This window comes from Amblyraja radiata, unplaced genomic scaffold (genome assembly GCF_010909765.2).
Source record: "Amblyraja radiata isolate CabotCenter1 unplaced genomic scaffold, sAmbRad1.1.pri scaffold_688_ctg1, whole genome shotgun sequence".
NCBI lineage: Eukaryota > Metazoa > Chordata > Chondrichthyes > Rajiformes > Rajidae > Amblyraja > Amblyraja radiata.
The window spans coordinates 1-22,769 of NW_022630708.1; the positions used below are offsets into that span (position 1 = coordinate 1).

The following is a 22,769-nucleotide window of genomic DNA, read 5'->3' on the forward strand; positions in this document are numbered from 1 at the left end:
CAGTCTCCGCAGGCTTTTCGCTGCGAGCCGGAAAAAATGGACTTGGTGAGCACCCTGGTGTGAACCGTACTACGCTAGTGATAATTTATGTTTATTGTTTAAATCAGTAGCATTGCATGGTACTGAACGAGATAATGGATGTTGAGATATAATTGATGTTCATAGTTCTGTACAGAAATAATTGATGTTTATAGTTTAAATACAGAAGTAAGACATTGTACTGACTGAGCTAGATATGAACAATGACATGCAGAGGGGAGGGAGGGGAAGGAGAGGGTATAACTACAATAACAATGGGAATCGCGACCAGCACAGGTATGAACCGAGGGATTCCTTTGCAGTCGTAGTTAGAGTTATTTATAAAATGGCCAAAACACTGCACCATCTGAGGGTAGTGCAAGAGAATGGCCAACCTCCCAAGGGTATCACGAGGCAGGCAAGGATATTAACACACTTTATAAAACCGGCAAATCCTACCCAGGAAACATTACAAAAATTGGCCTCTAATGCTGAAACCTGGGCAAAACAAACACGACAAATTTTGATTGAGCATTACCAAAATAGTCTAGAATATCTGGATGATGAATACCGCGAGGGCCCACCTATGGATCGTGTACAGGAGGCGGTCGCCAAGGCCTTAATCTGGAACAAGAAAAATTTGGGAGGTAAATTTAAAATCAGAATGGAGGACCTTAGCCATCGAGTTTTGAATCTGACCTCAGAGACTGGGCCTGGACAGCGCAGCAGCTTGCGGGATTTCCAGACCCCCAGACCAGTGGCTGTAATGTCTAATATAGCGGTAGATATCCCGCAAGACTTGTTTACTATTTCACAGGAAAACCAGCTCGAGCTACCCCGCTCCGCACCCCGCGGCCCCGACATAACCCCCCCCACTACCCCGCTACGTCCACCCACCAGACCCCAGCAACCGGACCAGGCCCAGCCGCCCTCCCCGGTATGCGAGCCCCAGGGGCCCTTCTGGTACGCGACAGGGACCTGGTCGGAGGACTGGACACGACCCATACGCCCCGATTCCCCCAGCACGTCCGCCCTGATCTACCGGAGCCTCTCCTCACGCCAAAGCATCCACGGCCCTCTCTCCCAGAGACCACGGGCCGAGCACAGACCCTCCCGGGGAGAGACCGAACTGACCACGGAGACCGCCGGAAGGGACGTCACGACCGCAGTGCCACAGGTAAACATGTCCGAGACTGCTACATTTTCCCTGTCCCCAGCCCATTCCACCCCAGCACACGGGGTCCCAGCCCTGGGGGAAAGAAACAACCACCCTAATACAGGTCAGAAAAATGTTACCTGGAAGCTACAACCCAGAAAGCCTGTTTTAATAATTGGAGATTCCAACATTTCCAGGATCCCAAAATTTCCCAACAACAACATACAATTGGACAGCTACCCAGGGGCAAAATTCATACACGGAACTTCCATTCTTCGCAAATTGGGCCAATGCCCAGAAACTCAAAAAGTCATTCTCTCGTTTGGCATTAATAATAAAACACAAAGACCACAGACAGCCATCAAACAACTCCAAACACTAATCAAGATGGCCAGTCATAAATTCCCTAATGCCAGCATATGGATCCCTAGGATCAACTTCAGCAAGTCACTCCCAGCATCAGAGCAGGACACACTCAGACAACTTAATGACTACATACAGACCAAGAAACACATGCCCACTATTCCCACCGGCCAATTTAAAGTAGTCACAGACCACGTCCACTGGACTGAACCCACAGCCCGAGCCATGATCAGAGAGTGGATGAAGCATTTAAACTGTTAGCGACACGATGCCAAGAGAGGTAGGCCCTACAATTAGGGAAAACAATCATCAACCGTTCTCAGACATTCTCCCTGACCAAAACCCAAGAGAGGGTACTGAACAGAGGCCTCATCTTCGGCCTTACTCCCAAATCCCACAAGGAACAAGTGCAGGGGGACCTACACATATTTTATCGATCCATTAAGTCAATAATAGACCACTTCAGAGGCGCAGAGCTGCCGAAATTATACCCCTTTGGGCCACGAACAGGATGGACAAACTCAAACCTAGGGTGGATCCTGACTGACTCCCACAAATCTATAGAAGGGCAAGTGTAAGGCAAAGAGATTTGGACAAGGGTGATGAGACCGTGGGCCAGATACCAAGTGACAGTACACTAGTGAAAAGGAATCTCCAGGGCGAGATCACTAAGCACCAGAGGGCATGTTGTCCCACTGTCCGATAAATCACAACCTAACCAGTACAGTGACACGGGCCTCATCACTCGGGCAAATCTAATCTGCAGGAGAGTCATGCCACAAAATAAGATTAAATGGAGGCAGGAGGGTGAAACCCAATCCATGGGGGGGATATAATAGAATAATAGTACCAGCCTAGATAGGGAGGTTGAAAATAATCAGATTTAGGCAATAACTCATCCCAAAACAAACTTTAGGAGAGGACAACAGGGAGAACCATACATGGTGCCAAAATAGTCTGACAGGAAGGGGCACTTACATCACACCCCAAACAACAAAAATAAAAGTCTCTCTACCCTCAGCATTACCTCAACAAGGAGAGATGACACTCTCCACCACACCACACAGAACCTAACCTTAACAGCAAACTCACCCCAAACAACCCAAAACATCTCCCCAAACAACTTAAAGGACCCCCAAAGTGGATCACAAGCCCTTGCCCCTGGATACTGATCACAACCCTAACCCTAAACCCCAACCCTAACCCTAAACCTTAAACCTAAACCCTAATGCAAACACCCCCAAACAAACGAAAACATCTCCCCAGACAACCTAAAAGATACCACTAAACCCCCGACCCCAGAGGGGGCTACTATTCCCCCTCAACCACCCCACAAAACCTAACCCTAACTACAGACCCACTGGACCACCCCAAACAAAACAAAAAAACACCCCAAACAACCAAAATATCTCCCCAAACAACTCAAAAGATCCCCAAATAGGATCTCAAACCCTGGTCCCCTGACACTCACCATTACGCCCCCCCCCCCCACACCCCGGAGGGCATCACAATCTCCTCCCCCCTCTCTCCACGGCACCCCCCAAAAAAACACTAACCCTAACCCCCTAACACTAACCCTTACTCTGACCCTAACCCTGACCCTAACCCTCACCATGACCTACGCGCCCCCCCCCCCCCCCACACCCTGGAGGGCATCACAATCTCCTCCCCCCCCCTCTCTCCACGGCACCCCCCAAAAAAACAAAAAAAACACCCCCAAACATCTCCAAAGACCCACTACCATCCCAGCCTTAACCCCCTACCTATGAGGGCCTCCAGCCCCACACAGATTAGAAACATGTTTGCAGAGCACATTCACAATAAAAAGTCTTGCAGAACATGATACCCTAGGACATTAATTGACCAGCAGATTTGCTGGAAACATTAACAGTAATTTAAAAGCCAGGAGCACATGGAAGGATGAACAAAGGAAGTGAATCGACCGGTCTAAACAAGAGCAGCCCCGACCAAAGTGACTGGTCCTAAGACCTAACACAGGGGAGGGCGACACCCAAAAGGGAGGGACATTCACCTACCCTTTATAACCCATTACCGGCTAGATAGAAACAGATCTCTTTTCCTGATGAAGCTAAAGCAATAGCGAAACTGGCAGGTCGTTGCCCAGTCGAGAAGACTCCAGCATGCGGTCTCCACAAGCTGGAAAAAACAAGAGACTAAATTAGGACCACGACAAACAAGGGGAGGTGAACTTCCTTGCAACACCGTCTTAGCAGGCAGAGTCCAGCAGATGGTCTCCACAAGGCGAAGATATAAAGACCAAAGACTTGACTAAACACACGACAAACCAGCAAAGGAACTACGGTCGGAGTACGGAGAAAGTTCAGCAAGCAGTCTCCGCAGGCTTTTCGCTGCGAGCCGGAAAAAATGGACTTGGTGAGCACCCTGGTGTGAACCGTACTACGCTAGTGATAATTTATGTTTATTGTTTAAATCAGTAGCATTGCATGGTACTGAACGAGATAATGGATGTTGAGATATAATTGATGTTCATAGTTCTGTACAGAAATAATTGATGTTTATAGTTTAAATACAGAAGTAAGACATTGTACTGACTGAGCTAGATATGAACAATGACATGCAGAGGGGAGGGAGGGGAAGGAGAGGGTATAACTACAATAACAATGGGAATCGCGACCAGCACAGGTATGAACCGAGGGATTCCTTTGCAGTCGTAGTTAGAGTTATTTATAAAATGGCCAAAACACTGCACCATCTGAGGGTAGTGCAAGAGAATGGCCAACCTCCCAAGGGTATCACGAGGCAGGCAAGGATATTAACACACTTTATAAAACCGGCAAATCCTACCCAGGAAACATTACAAAAATTGGCCTCTAATGCTGAAACCTGGGCAAAACAGACACGACAAATTTTGATTGAACATTACCAAAATAGTCTAGAATATCTGGATGATGAATACCGCGAGGGCCCACCTATGGATCGTGTACAGGAGGCGGTCGCCAAGGCCTTAATCTGGAACAAGAAAAATTTGGGAGATAAATTTAAAATCAGAATGGAGGACCTTAGCCATCGAGTTTTGAATCTGACCTCAGAGACTGGGCCTGAACAGCGCAGCAGCTTGCGGGATGTCCAGACCCCCAGACCAGCGACTGTAATGTCTAATATAGCGGTAGATATCCCGCAAGACTTGTTTACTATTTCACAGGAAAATCAGCTCGAGCTACCCCGCTCCGCACCCGCCAGCCCCGACATAACCCCCCCCACTACCCCGCTACGTCCACCCACAAGCCCCCAGATCGTGGGGTTGCGACCCCAGCAACCGGACCAGGCCCAGCCGCCCTCCCCGGTATGCGAGCCCCAGGGGCCCTTCTGGTACGCGACAGGGACCTGGTCGGAGGACTGGACACGACCCATACGCCCCGATTCCCCCAGCACGTCCGCCCTGATCTACCGGAGCCTCTCCTCACGCCAAAGCATCCACGGCCCTCTCTCCCAGAGACCACGGGCCGAGCGCAGACCCTCCCGGGGAGAGACCGAACTGACCACGGAGACCGCCGGAAGGGACGTCACGACCGCAGTGCCACAGGTAAACATGTCCGAGACTGCTACATTTTCCCTGTCCCCAGCCCATTCCACCCCAGCACACGGGGTCCCAGCCCTGGGGGAAAGAAACAACCACCCTAATACAGGTCAGAAAAATGTTACCTGGAAGCTACAACCCAGAAAGCCTGTTTTAATAATTGGAGATTCCAACATTTCCAGGATCCCAAAATTTCCCAACAACAACATACAATTGGACAGCTACCCAGGGGCAAAATTCATACACGGAACTTCCATTCTTCGCAAATTGGGCCAATGCCCAGAAACTCAAAAAGTCATTCTCTCGTTTGGCATTAATAATAAAACACAAAGACCACAGACAGCCATCAAACAACTCCAAACACTAATCAAGATGGCCAGTCATAAATTCCCTAATGCCAGCATATGGATCCCTAGGATCAACTTCAGCAAGTCACTCCCAGCATCAGAGCAGGACACACTCAGACAACTTAATGACTACATACAGACCAAGAAACACATGCCCACTATTCCCACCGGCCAGTTTAAAGTAGTCACAGACCACGTCCACTGGACTGAACCCACAGCCCGAGCCATGATCAGAGAGTGGATGAAGCATTTAAACTGTTAGCGACACGATGCCAAGAGAGGTAGGCCCTACAATTAGGGAAAACAATCATCAACCGTTCTCAGACATTCTCCCTGACCAAAACCCAAGAGAGGGTACTGAACAGAGGCCTCATCTTCGGCCTTACTCCCAAATCCCACAAGGAACAAGTGCAGGGGGACCTACACATATTTTATCGATCCATTAAGTCAATAATAGACCACTTCAGAGGCGCAGAGCTGCCGAAATTATACCCCTTTGGGCCACGAACAGGATGGACAAACTCAAACCTAGGGTGGATCCTGACTGACTCCCACAAATCTATAGAAGGGCAAGTGTAAGGCAAAGAGATTTGGACAAGGGTGATGAGACCGTGGGCCAGATACCAAGTGACAGTACATAGTGAAAAGGAATCTCCAGGGCGAGATCACTAAGCACCAGAGGGCATGTTGTCCCACTGTCCGATAAATCACAACCTAACCAGTACAGTGACACGGGCCTCATCACTCGGGCAAATCTAATCTGCAGGAGAGTCATGCCACAAAATAAGATTAAATGGAGGCAGGAGGGTGAAACCCAATCCATGGGGGGGATATAATAGAATAATAGTACCAGCCTAGATAGGGAGGTTGAAAATAATCAGATTTAGGCAATAACTCATCCCAAAACAAACTTTAGGAGAGGACAACAGGGAGAACCATACATGGTGCCAAAATAGTCTGACAGGAAGGGGCACTTACATCACACCCCAAACAACAAAAATAAAAGTCTCTCTACCCTCAGCATTACCTCAACAAGGAGAGATGACACTCTCCACCACACCACACAGAACCTAACCTTAACAGCAAACTCACCCCAAACAACCCAAAACATCTCCCCAAACAACTTAAAGGACCCCCAAAGTGGATCACAAGCCCTTGCCCCTGGATACTGACCACAACCCTAACCCTAAACCCCAACCCTAACCCTAAACCTTAAACCTAAACCCTAATGCAAACACCCCCAAACAAACGAAAACATCTCCCCAGACAACCTAAAAGATACCACTAAACCCCCGACCCCAGAGGGGGCTACTATTCCCCCTCAACCACCCCACAAAACCTAACCCTAACTACAGACCCACTGGACCACCCCAAACAAAACAAAAAAACACCCCAAACAACCAAAAATATCTCCCCAAACAACTCAAAAGATCCCCAAATAGGATCTCAAACCCTGGTCCCCTGACACTCACCATTACGCCCCCCCCCCCCCACACCCCGGAGGGCATCACAATCTCCTCCCCCCTCTCTCCACGGCACCCCCCAAAAAAAACCCTAACCCTAACCTCCCAACACTAACCCTTACTCTGACCCTAACCCTGACCCTAACCCTCACCAGGACCTACGCGCCCACCCCCCCCCCCCCCCACCCCGGAGGGCATCACAATCTCCTCCCCCCCCCTCTCTCCACGGCACCCCCCAAAAAAACAAAAAAAACACCCCCAAACATCTCCAAAGACCCACTACCATCCCAGCCTTAACCCCCTACCCATGAGGGCCTCCAGCCCCACACAGATTAGAAACATGTTTGCAGAGCACATTCACAATAAAAAGTCTTGCAGAACATGATACCCTAGGACATTAATTGACCAGCAGATTTGCTGGAAACATTAACAGTAATTTAAAAGCCAGGAGCACATGGAAGGATGAACAAAGGAAGTGAATCGACCGGTCTAAACAAGAGCAGCCCCGACCAAAGTGACTGGTCCTAAGACCTAACACAGGGGAGGGCGACACCCAAAAGGGAGGGACATTCACCTACCCTTTATAACCCATTACCGGCTAGATAGAAACAGATCTCTTTTCCTGATGAAGCTAAAGCAATAGCGAAACTGGCAGGTCGTTGCCCAGTCGAGAAGACTCCAGCATGCGGTCTCCACAAGCTGGAAAAAACAAAAGACTAAATTAGGACCACGACAAACAAGGGGAGGTGAACTTCCTTGCAACACCGTCTTAGCAGGCAGAGTCCAGCAGATGGTCTCCACAAGGCGAAGATATAAAGACCAAAGACTTGACTAAACACACGACAAACAAGCAAAGGAACTACCATCGGAGTACGGAGAAAGTTCAGCAAGCAGTCTCCGCAGGCTTTTCGCTGCGAGCCGGAAAAAATGGACTTGGTGAGCACCCTGGTGTGAACCGTACTACGCTAGTGATAATTTATGTTTATTGTTTAAATCAGTAGCATTGCATGGTACTGAACGAGATAATGGATGTTGAGATATAATTGATGTTCATAGTTCTGTACAGAAATAATTGATGTTTATAGTTTAAATACAGAAGTAAGACATTGTACTGACTGAGCTAGATATGAACAATGACATGCAGAGGGGAGGGAGGGGAAGGAGAGGGTATAACTACAATAACAATGGGAATCGCGACCAGCACAGGTATGAACCGAGGGATTCCTTTGCAGTCGTAGTTAGAGTTATTTATAAAATGGCCAAAACACTGCACCATCTGAGGGTAGTGCAAGAGAATGGCCAACCTCCCAAGGGTATCACAAGGCAGGCAAGGATATTAACACACTTTATAAAACCGGCAAATCCTACCCAGGAAACATTACAAAAATTGGCCTCTAATGCTGAAACCTGGGCAAAACAGACACGACAAATTTTGATTGAACATTACCAAAATAGTCTAGAATATCTGGATGATGAATACCGCGAGGGCCCACCTATGGATCGTGTACAGGAGGCGGTCGCCAAGGCCTTAATCTGGAACAAGAAAAATTTGGGAGATAAATTTAAAATCAGAATGGAGGACCTTAGACATCGAGTTTTGAATCTAACCTCAGAGACTGGGCCTGAACAGCGCAGCAGCTTGCGGGATGTCCAGACCCCCAGACCAGCGACTGTAATGTCTAATATAGCGGTAGATATCCCGCAAGACTTGTTTACTATTTCACAGGAAAACCAGCTCGAGCTACCCCGCTCCGCACCCGCCAGCCCCGACATAACTCCCCCCACTACTCCGCTACGTCCACCCACAAGCCCCCAGATCGTGGGGTTGCGACCCCAGCAACCGGACCAGGCCCAGCCGCCCTCCCCGGTATGCGAGCCCCAGGCCTCCTTCTGGTACGCGACAGGGACCTGGTCGGACGACTGGACACGACCCGCACGCCCCGATTCCCCCAGCACGTCCGCCCTGATCTACCGGAGCCTCTCCTCACGCCAGAGCATCCACGGCCCTCTCTCCCAGAGACCACGGGCCGAGCGCAGACCCTCCCGGGGAGAGACCGAACTGACCACGGAGACCGCCGGACGGGACGTCACGACCGCAGTGCCACAGGTAAACATGTCCGAGACTGCTACATTTTCCCTGTCCCCAGCCCATTCCACCCCAGCACACGGGGTCCCAGCCCTGGGGGAAAGAAACAACCACCCTAATACAGGTCAGAAAAATGTTACCTGGAAGCTACAACCCAGAAAGCCTGTTTTGATAATTGGAGATTCCAACATTTCCAGGATCCCAAAATTTCCCAACAACAACATACAATTGGACAGCTACCCAGGGGCAAAATTCATACACGGAACTTCCATTCTTCGCAAATTGGGCCAATGCCCAGAAACTCAAAAAGTCATTCTCTCGTTTGGCATTAATAATAAAACACAAAGACCACAGACTGCCATCAAACAACTCCAAACACTAATCAAGATGGCCAGTCATAAATTCCCTAATGCCAGCATATGGATCCCTAGGATCAACTTCAGCAAGTCACTCCCAGCATCAGAGCAGGACACACTCAGACAACTTAATGACTACATACAGACCAAGAAACACATGCCCACTATTCCCACCGGCCAGTTTAAAGTAGTCACAGACCACGTCCACTGGACAGAACCCACAGCCAGAGCCATGATCAGAGAGTGGATGAAGCATTTAAACTGTTAGCGACACCATGCCAAGAAAGGTAGGCCCTACAATTAGGGAAAACAATCATCAACCGTTCTCAGACATTCTCCCTGACCAAAACCCAAGAGAGGGTACTGAACAGAGGCCTCATCTTCGGCCTTACTCCCAAATCCCACAAGGAACAAGTGCAGGGGGACCTACACATATTTTATCGATCCATTAAGTCAATAATAGACCACTTCAGAGGCGCAGAGCTGCCGAAATTATACCCCTTTGGGCCACGAACAGGATGGACAAACTCAAACCTAGGGTGGATCCTGACTGACTCCCACAAATCTATAGAAGGGCAAGTGTAAGGCAAAGAGATTTGGACAAGGGTGATGAGACCGTGGGCCAGATACCAAGTGACAGTACACAGTGAAAAGGAATCTCCAGGGCGAGATCACTAAGCACCAGAGGGCATGTTGTCCCACTGTCCGATAAATCACAACCTAACCCTAACCCTAACCCTGACCCTGACCCTGACCCTGACCCTGACCCTGACCCTGACCCTGACCCTGACCCTGACCCTACCCCTAACCCTACCCCTACCCCTACCCCTGACCCTGACCCTGACCCTGACCCTGACCCTGACCCTGACCCTGACCCTACCCCTGACCCTGACCCTGACCCTGACCCTGACCCTGACCCTAACCCTAACCCTAACCCTAACCCTAACCCTAACCCTAACCCTACCCCTAACCCTAACCCTAACCCTAACCCTACCCCTAACCCTACCCCTAACCCTAACCCTAACCCTAACCCTAACCCTAACCCTAACCCTACCCCTAACCCTAACCCTACCCCTGACCCTGACCCTGACCCTGACCCTGACCCTGACCCTGACCCTGACCCTGACCCTGACCCTGACCCTGACCCCTAACCCTAACCCTAACCCTAACCCTAACCCTAACCCCTAACCCCTAACCCTAACCCCTGACCCTGACCCTGACCCTGACCCTGACCCTGACCCTGACCCTGACCCTAACCCTAACCCTAACCCTAACCCTAACCCTAAACCCTAACCCTAACCCTAACCCTAACCCTAACCCTAACCCCCCCCGCCCTACAACCTAACCCTAACAGCAGACCCCAATGAATCACCATAACAAAACACCCCGAACAACCCAAAACATCCCCCCAATTCCTTCCCCCCCCACAACTTAAACCTTACAACAGACCCCACTGAATCCCCACCAAACAACCCCAAAAAAATACACCCAAACCCAAAGGCCCCCCCCGCCAGCAGCCAGTATACGAAGGACCTACACCCCAAACAACCCAAAACAGCCCCCAAAACAACCAAAACCCCCCCAACCCTACAACCTAAACCTAACAGCAGACACCACTGAATCACCCCAAACCCTAATAAAACACCCCGAATAACCCAAAACATCCCCCCCATACGACTGATAACAACCCCCCCCACCCCAAACCTAACAGCAGACCCCACCGAATCACCCCAAACAGCCCTAAAAACACCCCCAAACAAACCAAAACATCCCCCCAAACAACTGATAACCCCCCCCCCGCCCTACAACCTAACCCTAACAGCAGACCCCATTGAATCACCATAACAAAACACCCCGAACAACCCAAAACATCCCCCCAAATTCTTTCCCCCCCCCAACCTAAACCTTACAACAGACCCCACTGAATCCCCACCAAACAACCCCAAAAAAATACACCCGAACCCAGAGAAACCCCCCCCCCCCCCCCAGCAGCTAGTATACGAAGAACCTACCAAACTCCCCCATAAACCAGACAGGCTACAAAAGAGAGGGAAGAGACCCTGACACGTCCACAACACCATACCCACCCCTATCCCAGCCAGGACCCCCTACCCAGAAGAGCCTTTGACGCCACACAGACTACAAACGGGTTGGCAGAGCACATACATAACTTAAGGACTTGCAAAACATGATAGTGGACAAGAGGAATTTGGACATTTATTGATCAAGAGAGGCTGAAAACACTAGCAGCAAATGATACAAGATACCAGATACATTTGGTAACATTACAAACAATGGAAGTGGACCGACCAGTCCAAACAAAGAACAGGTAGAGCCCAACCAAAGTGACCGGTCCTAGGACCGAGCACATGGGAAGCTCCACCCAGAAAGGGAGGAACATCAACCTACCCCTTAAAAACCCTAACCGATGAGAATTAGATCTCTTTCCCTGAAGAAGCTACAGAGATAGCGAAACTGGAAAATCGTTGCCCAGTCGGGAAGAGTTCGGCAAGCGGTCTCCGCGAGCTGGAAAGAACCAAAGATTTGGTGAGCACCTTGGTGTTTAACCGTACGACACTAGAGATAATTGATGCTTAGATTTGACTGTGTTAGCATTGCAGCATAATCTACTAAACCAGAAATGAGTTGTAACATGCAGAGGGGAGAGGGGGAAGGGAGATTGCTTAACAACAGTAATGGGGGGAATTGCAACCAGCGCAGGAATCCACCGAGACCGAGGGATTCCTTTGCAGTTGCGGTGAGAGTTATTTATAAAATGGCCCAGGCTCTACACCATCTAGGAGTTCTAAAAGGACGGAATACACCCCCCAGGGGTCTCACTAGGCAAGCAAATATATTAACACACTTTGTGAAACCAGCAAATCCCACCCAGGAAACATTAAAGAAATTGGCTTCTAATGCTGAAACCTGGGCTAAACACACTAGGCAAATTTTAATTGAACATTACCAAAACAGTCTGGAATATTTGGATGATGAATACCGCCAGGGCCAGCCCACTGATCGTGTGCAGGAGGCTGTCACCAAGGCCCTAATCTGGAATAAGAGAAATTTGGGAGATAAATTTAAAATCAGAATGGAGGACCTTAGACATCGAGTTTTGAACCTGACCTCAGAGACTGGGCCGGAACAGCGCAGCAGCTTGCGGGATTTCCAGACCCCCAGGCCAGCGGCGGTAATATCTAATGTAGCGGTACATATCCCGCAAGACTTGTTTACCATTTCACAGGAAAACCAGATCGAGCGGCCCCGCACGGCTTGGGCCACATCACGCCCCATCCAGAGCGCACCCCGCTCCGTTCCCCGTGGCCCCGCTCCCCGCGGCCGCGCCACCCACGCCTGCGCTACCGCCAGCCCCGACATAACCCCCCCCCACCACCCCGGTGCGTCTACCTACTAGCCCCCAGATTGTGGTGTTGCGACCCCAGCAACAGGACCAGGCCCAGGTCCAGCCGCGCTCCCCGGTCCGCGAGCCCCCGGCCCACTTCCGGTCCGCGACCGGGACGTGGTTGGCAGACTGGACACGACCCGCACTCTCTGATTCCCCCAGCACGTCCTCCCTTATCTACCGGAGCCTCTGCTCACGCCAGGGCACCCACGGCCCTCTCTCCCAGAGACCACGGGCCGAGCGCAGACCCTCCCGGGACGAGACCGAACCGACCACAGCGACCGCCGGAAGGGATGTCACGACCGCGGTGCCACAGGTAAACATGTCCGGTACTGCAACACCTTCCCTTTCCATTCCAGCACACGGGGTCCCAGCACAGAGGGTCAGACCAGCACGTAGGGCCTGCACGCAGCACCAGAGGACTTTAGACACAGATAGTAACTCACAGGATGAATTTCAGCAGCACAGAAGGAATGGTCCAGGGAAGCGACTGGCTGAAGTTACCCGACACCCAAACACAAGTTACAAAAATGTTACCTGGAAACTACAACCCAGTAAACCTATTTTAATAATTGGAGATTCCAACATTTCCAAGATCCCCAAATTCTCCAACAATAACATACAATTGGACAGCTACCCAGGAGCTAAATTCATTCATGGAACTTCCATTCTGGACAAATTGAGCCAATGTCCAGAAACTCAAAAAGTCATTCTCTCATTTGGCATTAATAATAAGGAACAAAGACCACAGACTGCCATCAAACAACTCCAAGCACTAATCAGGATGGCCAGTCGTAAATTCCCTAATGCCAGCATATGGATCCCTATGATCAACTTCAGCCTGTCGCTCCCAGCATCAGAGCAGGACACACTCAGACAAGTTAATGACTACATACACACCAAGAAACACATTCCCACAATTCCCACCAGCCAGTTTAAAGTTCTCCCAGACCACGTCCACTGGACAGAACCCACAGGCCAGAACCATGGTCAGAGAGTGGATGAAGCATTTAAACTGTTAGAGACATCATGCCAAGAGAGGCAGGGCCCACAACTAGGGAAAACAATTGTCAACCTTTCTCGGACATTTTCCCTTACCGAAACCCAAGAGAGGGTACTGAACAGAGGCCTCACCTTCGTCCCTACTCCCAAAACCCACAAGGAACAAGTGCAGGGTGACCTACACAGATTCTATCGATCCATTAAGTTAATACACTACTTCAGTGACGCAGAACCTGCCGAAACCATACCCTTCAGGCCACTCACAGGATGGTCCCCAGACGACGAGGATGTCCCGAGGGAGATAACAGAATTTATAACAGAGACAGCATCAGCCATTGAGGATATGCCTACAACGAAAGATAAATCTAACATCACCAGAAAAGAGAGGCAGGCCTTGACAGAGCTGAAGGAGAACAACGAGATAGTGATCAAACCGGCAGACAAGGGGAGCAGTATAGTCATCATGGACAGACAACAGTACCTCTTCGAGGCACATAGACAACTGAACAAGATAGAACACTACACTAAGTTAGATGAGCCCATATATAAAGAAACACAAAAGGAAATAGGGGACATTTTGGAGGAGCTTAAGAGATCAGGATACATCCTAGCCAAACAAGTAGAATACTTGACAGGAGCACAACCCAGGGCGAGGAAATTCTACATGCTCCCAAAGATACACAAAAACCCAGACACGTGGACAGTGCCTGGAGAAATACCACCAGGTAGGCCCATAGTATCAGATTGCAGTAGCGAATCCTATGGGGTAGCAGAATACATTGACCACTACCTTAACCCGCTGGGACAACAACATCCCAGCTACATCAGAGACACCTACCACTTCACCCGAATAGTTAACTCCCTCAACATACCACCCAACGCAATACTCTTCACCATGGATGTGGAAAGCCTGTACACAAACATAGAGACAGACAGGGGGATACAGGCAGTTAAAAACATCCTACAGAGAAATCCTGACCCAGAGAGACCAGACGAGGCCCTAATTAAACTACTGGATCTGGGTTTGACTAAGAATGACTTTGAATTTAACGGGGAGTTCTATTTACAAGTCAAAGGTACAGCAATGGGGAAGAAGTTTGCCCCAGCTTATGCCAACATATACATGGCAGAATGGGAGGAGACAGTTTTCCACAAATGTCCGAAGCGTCCAATGTGCTACTACAGATTCCTAGATGACATTTGGGGAGTGTGGACACACTCAGAGGGGGAACTACAGGAGTTTATTGACATACTCAATGCCCATCACCCATCCATCAAGGTAAAGGCCGTGACCAGCCAGCAGAGGGTGGACTTCCTCGACACCACTGTCTTTAAACTACCATCAGATACCCAAGACCACAAACTAGCTACCAAAGTCTTCTTCAAACCCACAGACACACACACCCTCCTACACACCACGAGCCACCACCCAAAACACACCTTCAGGGGTATCGTTAAGTCACAACTGACCCGCTTCCACCGTATATGTACTAGGGAGGAGGATTTCAACCAGGCCACAAGCACCCTCTTCACCGCCCTCAGACAGAGGGGTTACTGCAAACGTAAATTAAGACACATTAAGTCAGATTTTCTAAAAAGCAAACAAGCGCCCAGACCTAGGCCGGGGACGACATTGAACTTGCCACTAATAACAAGGTATGGCAACATGGCTGTCCAGGCTCACAAAATAGTCAAGGGCCGGTTTGAACAATTCCAAAGGGGATTTGCCACACTAAAGGGGTACAAGGTAATGTCAGCATACAAGAGGGCTAAAAATCTGAAGGACATCCTGGTCAGTACAAGTCTACACACAGCCCCAGACTGTGGGCAGAGACGGTGTGGGGCCTGCACCCACTTAGTAATAGCCAAAAATATAGAGAACAGTGTAACAGGGAAGAGAGGCCAGATAGCGCAGAGGATAACCTGTGAGCAAAAGAATGTGGTGTATGCAATTAGATGTAAAGAGTGCAACTTACTGTACATAGGCGAGACAGGCAACAGCATCAGAGTGAGACTGACAGGACACATCAGCAACATCACAAGGGGGGACCAATCCATACCCATTAGCAGACACTTCCAGCAACATGGGATCCAGTCCCTGGAGATCATGGGCCTGGAAACAAACATAAATTGGACAATAGGGAGACGGAAGAGAGCAGAGAGACTATGGATTGAAGCGCTACAGACGAAAGAGCCTAATGGCCTAAACCTTGCATAAACTCAAACCTAGGGTGGATCCTGACTGACTCCCACAAATCTATGGAAGGGCAAGTGTAAGGCAAGTAGATTTGGGCAAGGGTGATGAAACCGTGGGCCAAATACCAAGTGACAGTACATGGTGAAAAGGAATCCCCAGGAGGAGATCGATAAGCACCAGAGGGCATGTTTCCCACTGTCCGATAAATCACAACCTAACCTTTACAGTGACACGGGCTTCATCACTCAGGCAAATCAAAACCGCAGAGGGACCAGGCGGCAAAACAAGGTACAGACGGAGTCAGGAGGGTGAAACCCAATCCAAGGGGGGGATGATGGAGTTAACAGTACCAACCTAGATAGAATGGACTCTAATAATCATAGTAGGGAAGTGAGGGACACTATAAAACTAGGATAGGGAGGCAGGGAGAACCAGAGAGGGAGTCAAATGAGGGTCAGACAGGAGAGGATAATCACAGCTCACCCCATGATAACCCTAACCCAAACCACGGATAGCTCCCCCGGCAGACCCCACTGAAACACCCCAAACAACAAGGAAAACACCCCAAACAACCCAAAACAGCCCCCCCAAACAACTAACACCCCCCCCTCCCTACAACCTAAACCTAACAGCAGACACCACTGAATCACCCCAAACCCTAATAAAACACCCCGAACAACCCAAAACATCCCCCCAATTCCTCCCCCCCCACAACTTAAACCTTACAACAGACCCCACAGAATCCCCACAAAAACCCCCCAAAAAAACACCCAAACCCAGAGACCCCCCCTAGCAGCCAGTATACGAAGAACCTACACCCCAAACAACCCAAAATAGCCCCCAAACAACTAAACCCCCCCCACCCTACAACCTAAACCTAACAGCAGACCCCACCGAATCACCCCAAACAACCCTAAAAACACCCCGAACAACCCAAAACATCCCCCCAAACAACTGATAAACCCCCCCCCACCCTACAACCTAACTCTAACAGCAGACCCCATTGAATCACCCTAACAAAACGCCCCGAACCCAAAACATCCCCCCAATTCCTTCCCCCCCCACAACTTAAACCTTACAACAGACCCCACTGAATCCCCACCAAACAACCCCAAAAAATACACCCAAACCCAAAGGCCCCCCCCGCCAGCAGCCAATATACGAAGGACCTACACCCCAAACAACCCAAAACAGCCCCCAAAACAACCAAAACCCCCCCAACCCTACAACCTAAACCTAACAGCAGACGCCACTGAATCACCCCAAACCCTAATAAAAAACCCCGAATAACCCAAAACATCCCCCCCATACGACTGATAACAAACCCCCCCCACCCCAAACCTTATAGCAGACCCCACCGAATCACCCCAAACAGCCCTAAAAACACCCCCAAACAAACCAAAACATCCCCCCAAACAACTGATAAACCCCCCCCCCCGCCCTACAACCTAACCCTAACAGCAGACCCCAATGAATCACCATAACAAAACACCCCGAACAACCCAAAACATCCCCCCAAATTCTTTCCCCCCCCCCCCAACCTAAACCTTACAACAGACCCCACTGAATCCCCACCAAACAACCCCAAAAAAATACCCCCGAACCCAGAGAACCCCCCCCCCCCCCCAGCAGCTAGTATACGAAGAACCTACCAAACTCCCCCATAAACCAGACAGGCTACAAAAGAGAGGGTAGAGACCCTGACACGTCCACAACACCATACCCACCCCTATCCCAGCCAGGACCCCCCTACCCAGAAGAGCCTTTGACGCCACACAGACTACAAACAGGTTGGCAGAGCACATACATAACTTAAGGACTTGCAAAACATGATAGTGGACAAGAGGAATTTGGACATTTATTGATCAAGAGAGGCTGAAAACACTAGCAGCAAATGATACAAGATACCAGATACATTTGATAACATTACAAACAATGGAAGTGGACCGACCAGTCCAAACAAAGAACAGGTAGAGCCCAACCAAAGTGACCGGTCCTAGGACCGAGCACATGGGAAGCTCCACCCAGAAAGGGAGGAACATCAACCTACCCCTTAAAAACCCTAACCGATGAGAATTAGATCTCTTTCCCTGAAGAAGCTACAGAGATAGCGAAACTGGAAAATCGTTGCCCAGTCGGGAAGAGTTCGGCAAGCGGTCTCCGCGAGCTGGAAAGAACCAAAGATTTGGTGAGCACCTTGGTGTTTAACCGTACGACACTAGAGATAATTGATGCTTAGATTTGACTGTGTTAGCATTGCAGCATAATCTACTAAACCAGAAATGAGTTGTAACATGCAGAGGGGAGAGGGGGAAGGGAGATTGCTTAACAACAGTAATGGGGGGAATTGCAACCAGCGCAGGAATCCACCGAGACCGAGGGATTCCTTTGCAGTTGCGGTGAGAGTTATTTATAAAATGGCCCAGGCTCTACACCATCTAGGAGTTCTAAAAGGACGGAATACACCCCCCAGGGGTCTCACTAGGCAAGCAAATATATTAACACACTTTGTGAAACCAGCAAATCCCACCCAGGAAACATTAAAGAAATTGGCTTCTAATGCTGAAACCTGGGCTAAACACACTAGGCAAATTTTAATTGAACATTACCAAAACAGTCTGGAATATTTGGATGATGAATACCGCCAGGGCCAGCCCACTGATCGTGTGCAGGAGGCTGTCACCAAGGCCCTAATCTGGAATAAGAGAAATTTGGGAGATAAATTTAAAATCAGAATGGAGGACCTTAGACATCGAGTTTTGAACCTGACCTCAGAGACTGGGCCGGAACAGCGCAGCAGCTTGCGGGATTTCCAGACCCCCAGGCCAGCGGCGGTAATATCTAATGTAGCGGTACATATCCCGCAAGACTTGTTTACCATTTCACAGGAAAACCAGATCGAGCGGCCCCGCACGGCTTGGGCCACATCACGCCCCATCCCGAGCGCACCCCGCTCCGTTCCCCGTGGCCCCGCTCCCCGCGGCCGCGCCACCCACGCCTGCGCTACCGCCAGCCCCGACATAACCCCCCCCCCCCCCCCCCGGGCGGCTACCGACAAGCCCCCCGATTGTGGTGTTGCGACCCCAGCAACAGGACCAGGCCCAGGTCCAGCCGCGCTCCCCGGTCCGCGAGCCCCCGGCCCACTTCCGGTCCGCGACCGGGACGTGGTTGGCAGACTGGACACGACCCGCACTCTCTGATTCCCCCAGCACGTCCTCCCTTATCTACCGGAGCCTCTGCTCACGCCAGGGCACCCACGGCCCTCTCTCCCAGAGACCACGGGCCGAGCGCAGACCCTCCTGGGACGAGACCGAACCGACCACAGCGACCGCCGGAAGGGATGTCACGACCGCGGTGCCACAGGTAAACATGTCCGGTACTGCAACACCTTCCCTTTCCATTCCAGCACACGGGGTCCCAGCACAGAGGGTCAGACCAGCACGTAGGGCCTGCACGCAGCACCAGAGGACTTTAGACACAGGTAGTAACTCACAGGATGAATTCCAGCAGCACAGAAGGAATGGTCCAGGGAAGCGACTGGCTGAAGTTACCCGACACCCAAACACAAGTCACAAAAATGTTACCTGGAAACTACAACCCAGTAAACCTATTTTAATAATTGGAGATTCCAACATTTCCAAGATCCCCAAATTCTCCAACAATAACATACAATTGGACAGCTACCCAGGAGCTAAATTCATTCATGGAACTTCCATTCTGGACAAATTGAGCCAATGTCCAGAAACTCAAAAAGTCATTCTCTCATTTGGCATTAATAATAAGGAACAAAGACCACAGACTGCCATCAAACAACTCCAAGCACTAATCAGGATGGCCAGTCGTAAATTCCCTAATGCCAGCATATGGATCCCTATGATCAACTTCAGCCTGTCGCTCCCAGCATCAGAGCAGGACACACTCAGACAAGTTAATGACTACATACACACCAAGAAACACATTCCCACAATTCCCACCAGCCAGTTTAAAGTTCTCCCAGACCACGTCCACTGGACAGAACCCACAGGCAGAACCATGGTCAGAGAGTGGATGAAGCATTTAAACTGTTAGAGACATCATGCCAAGAGAGGCAGGGCCCACAACTAGGGAAAACAATTGTCAACCTTTCTCGGACATTTTCCCTTACCGAAACCCAAGAGAGGGTACTGAACAGAGGCCTCACCTTCGTCCCTACTCCCAAAACCCACAAGGAACAAGTGCAGGGTGACCTACACAGATTCTATCGATCCATTAAGTTAATACACTACTTCAGTGACGCAGAACCTGCCGAAACCATACCCTTCAGGCCACTCACAGGATGGTCCCCAGACGACGAGGATGTCCCGAGGGAGATAACAGAATTTATAACAGAGACAGCATCAGCCATTGAGGATATGCCTACAACGAAAGATAAGTCTAACATCACCAGAAAAGAGAGGCAGGCCTTGACAGAGCTGAAGGAGAACAACGAGATAGTGATCAAACCGGCAGACAAGGGGAGCAGTATAGTCATCATGGACAGACAACAGTACCTCTTCGAGGCACATAGACAACTGAACAAGATAGAACACTACACTAAGTTAGATGAGCCCATATATAAAGAAACACAAAAGGAAATAGGGGACATTTTGGAGGAGCTTAAGAGATCAGGATACATCCTAGCCAAACAAGTAGAATACTTGACAGGAGCACAACCCAGGGCGAGGAAATTCTACATGCTCCCAAAGATACACAAAAACCCAGACACGTGGACAGTGCCTGGAGAAATACCACCAGGTAGGCCCATAGTATCAGATTGCAGTAGCGAATCCTATGGGGTAGCAGAATACATTGACCACTACCTTAACCCGTTGGGACAACAACATCCCAGCTACATCAGAGACACCTACCACTTCACCCGAATAGTTAACTCCCTCAACATACCACCCAACGCAATACTCTTCACCATGGATGTGGAAAGCCTGTACACAAACATAGAGACAGACAGGGGGATACAGGCAGTTAAAAACATCCTACAGAGAAATCCTGACCCAGAGAGACCAGACGAGGCCCTAATTAAACTACTGGATCTGGGTTTGACTAAGAATGACTTTGAATTTAACGGGGAGTTCTATTTACAAGTCAAAGGTACAGCAATGGGGAAGAAGTTTGCCCCAGCTTATGCCAACATATACATGGCAGAATGGGAGGAGACAGTTTTCCACAAATGTCCGAAGCGTCCAATGTGCTACTACAGATTCCTAGATGACATTTGGGGAGTGTGGACACACTCAGAGGGGGAACTACAGGAGTTTATTGACATACTCAATGCCCATCACCCATCCATCAAGGTAAAGGCCGTGACCAGCCAGCAGAGGGTGGACTTCCTCGACACCACTGTCTTTAAACTACCATCAGATACCCAAGACCACAAACTAGCTACCAAAGTCTTCTTCAAACCCACAGACACACACACCCTCCTACACACCACGAGCCACCACCCAAAACACACCTTCAGGGGTATCGTTAAGTCACAACTGACCCGCTTCCACCGTATATGTACTAGGGAGGAGGATTTCAACCAGGCCACAAGCACCCTCTTCACCGCCCTCAGACAGAGGGGTTACTGCAAACGTAAATTAAGACACATTAAGTCAGATTTTCTAAAAAGCAAACAAGCGCCCAGACCTAGGCCGGGGACGACATTGAACTTGCCACTAATAACAAGGTATGGCAACATGGCTGTCCAGGCTCACAAAATAGTCAAGGGCCGGTTTGAACAATTCCAAAGGGGATTTGCCACACTAAAGGGGTACAAGGTAATGTCAGCATACAAGAGGGCTAAAAATCTGAAGGACATCCTGGTCAGTACAAGTCTACACACAGCCCCAGACTGTGGGCAGAGACGGTGTGGGGCCTGCACCCACTTAGTAATAGCCAAAAATATAGAGAACAGTGTAACAGGGAAGAGAGGCCAGATAGCGCAGAGGATAACCTGTGAGCAAAAGAATGTGGTGTATGCAATTAGATGTAAAGAGTGCAACTTACTGTACATAGGCGAGACAGGCAACAGCATCAGAGTGAGACTGACAGGACACATCAGCAACATCACAAGGGGGGACCAATCCATACCCATTAGCAGACACTTCCAGCAACATGGGATCCAGTCCCTGGAGATCATGGGCCTGGAAACAAACATAAATTGGACAATAGGGAGACGGAAGAGAGCAGAGAGACTATGGATTGAAGCGCTACAGACGAAAGAGCCTAATGGCCTAAACCTTGCATAAACTCAAACCTAGGGTGGATCCTGACTGACTCCCACAAATCTATGGAAGGGCAAGTGTAAGGCAAGTAGATTTGGGCAAGGGTGATGAAACCGTGGGCCAAATACCAAGTGACAGTACATGGTGAAAAGGAATCCCCAGGAGGAGATCAATAAGCATCAGAGGGCATGTTTCCCACTGTCCGATAAATCACACCTTAACCCTAACCCTAACCCTAACCCTAACCCTAACCCTAACCCTAACCCTAACCCTAACCCTAACCCTAACCCTAACCCTAACCCTAACCCTAACCCTACCCTGACCCTGACCCTGACCCTGACCCTGACCCTGACCCTGACCCTGACCCTGACCCTGACCCTGACCCTGACCCTGACCCTGACCCTAACCCTAACCCTAACCCTAACCCTAACCCTAACCCTAACCCTAACCCTAACCCTAACCCTAACCCTAACCCTAACCCTAACCCTAACCCTAACCCTAACCCCAACCCCAACCCCAACCCCAACCCCAACCCCAACCCCAACCCCAACCCCAACCCCAACCCCAACCCAAC

The 22,769-nt window shown here is 49.9% G+C and overlaps 1 long non-coding RNA gene across 1 annotated transcript; it reads right to left on the reverse strand.

Annotated features, from left to right (window-relative positions):
- Window positions 1–72: 72 nt before the first annotated feature.
- LOC116970265 lies at window positions 73–19,224 on the reverse strand. Its single transcript, XR_004411088.1, has 10 exons — window positions 19,182–19,224; window positions 18,563–18,648; window positions 18,004–18,120; window positions 12,317–12,397; window positions 11,758–11,874; window positions 8,354–8,433; window positions 7,485–7,605; window positions 4,443–4,528; window positions 3,574–3,694; window positions 73–642 (listed from the first exon to the last, which is right to left on the reverse strand). It is a non-coding gene; the product is annotated as an uncharacterized LOC116970265 (long non-coding RNA).
- Between the last annotated feature and the right edge of the window lie 3,545 nt (window positions 19,225–22,769).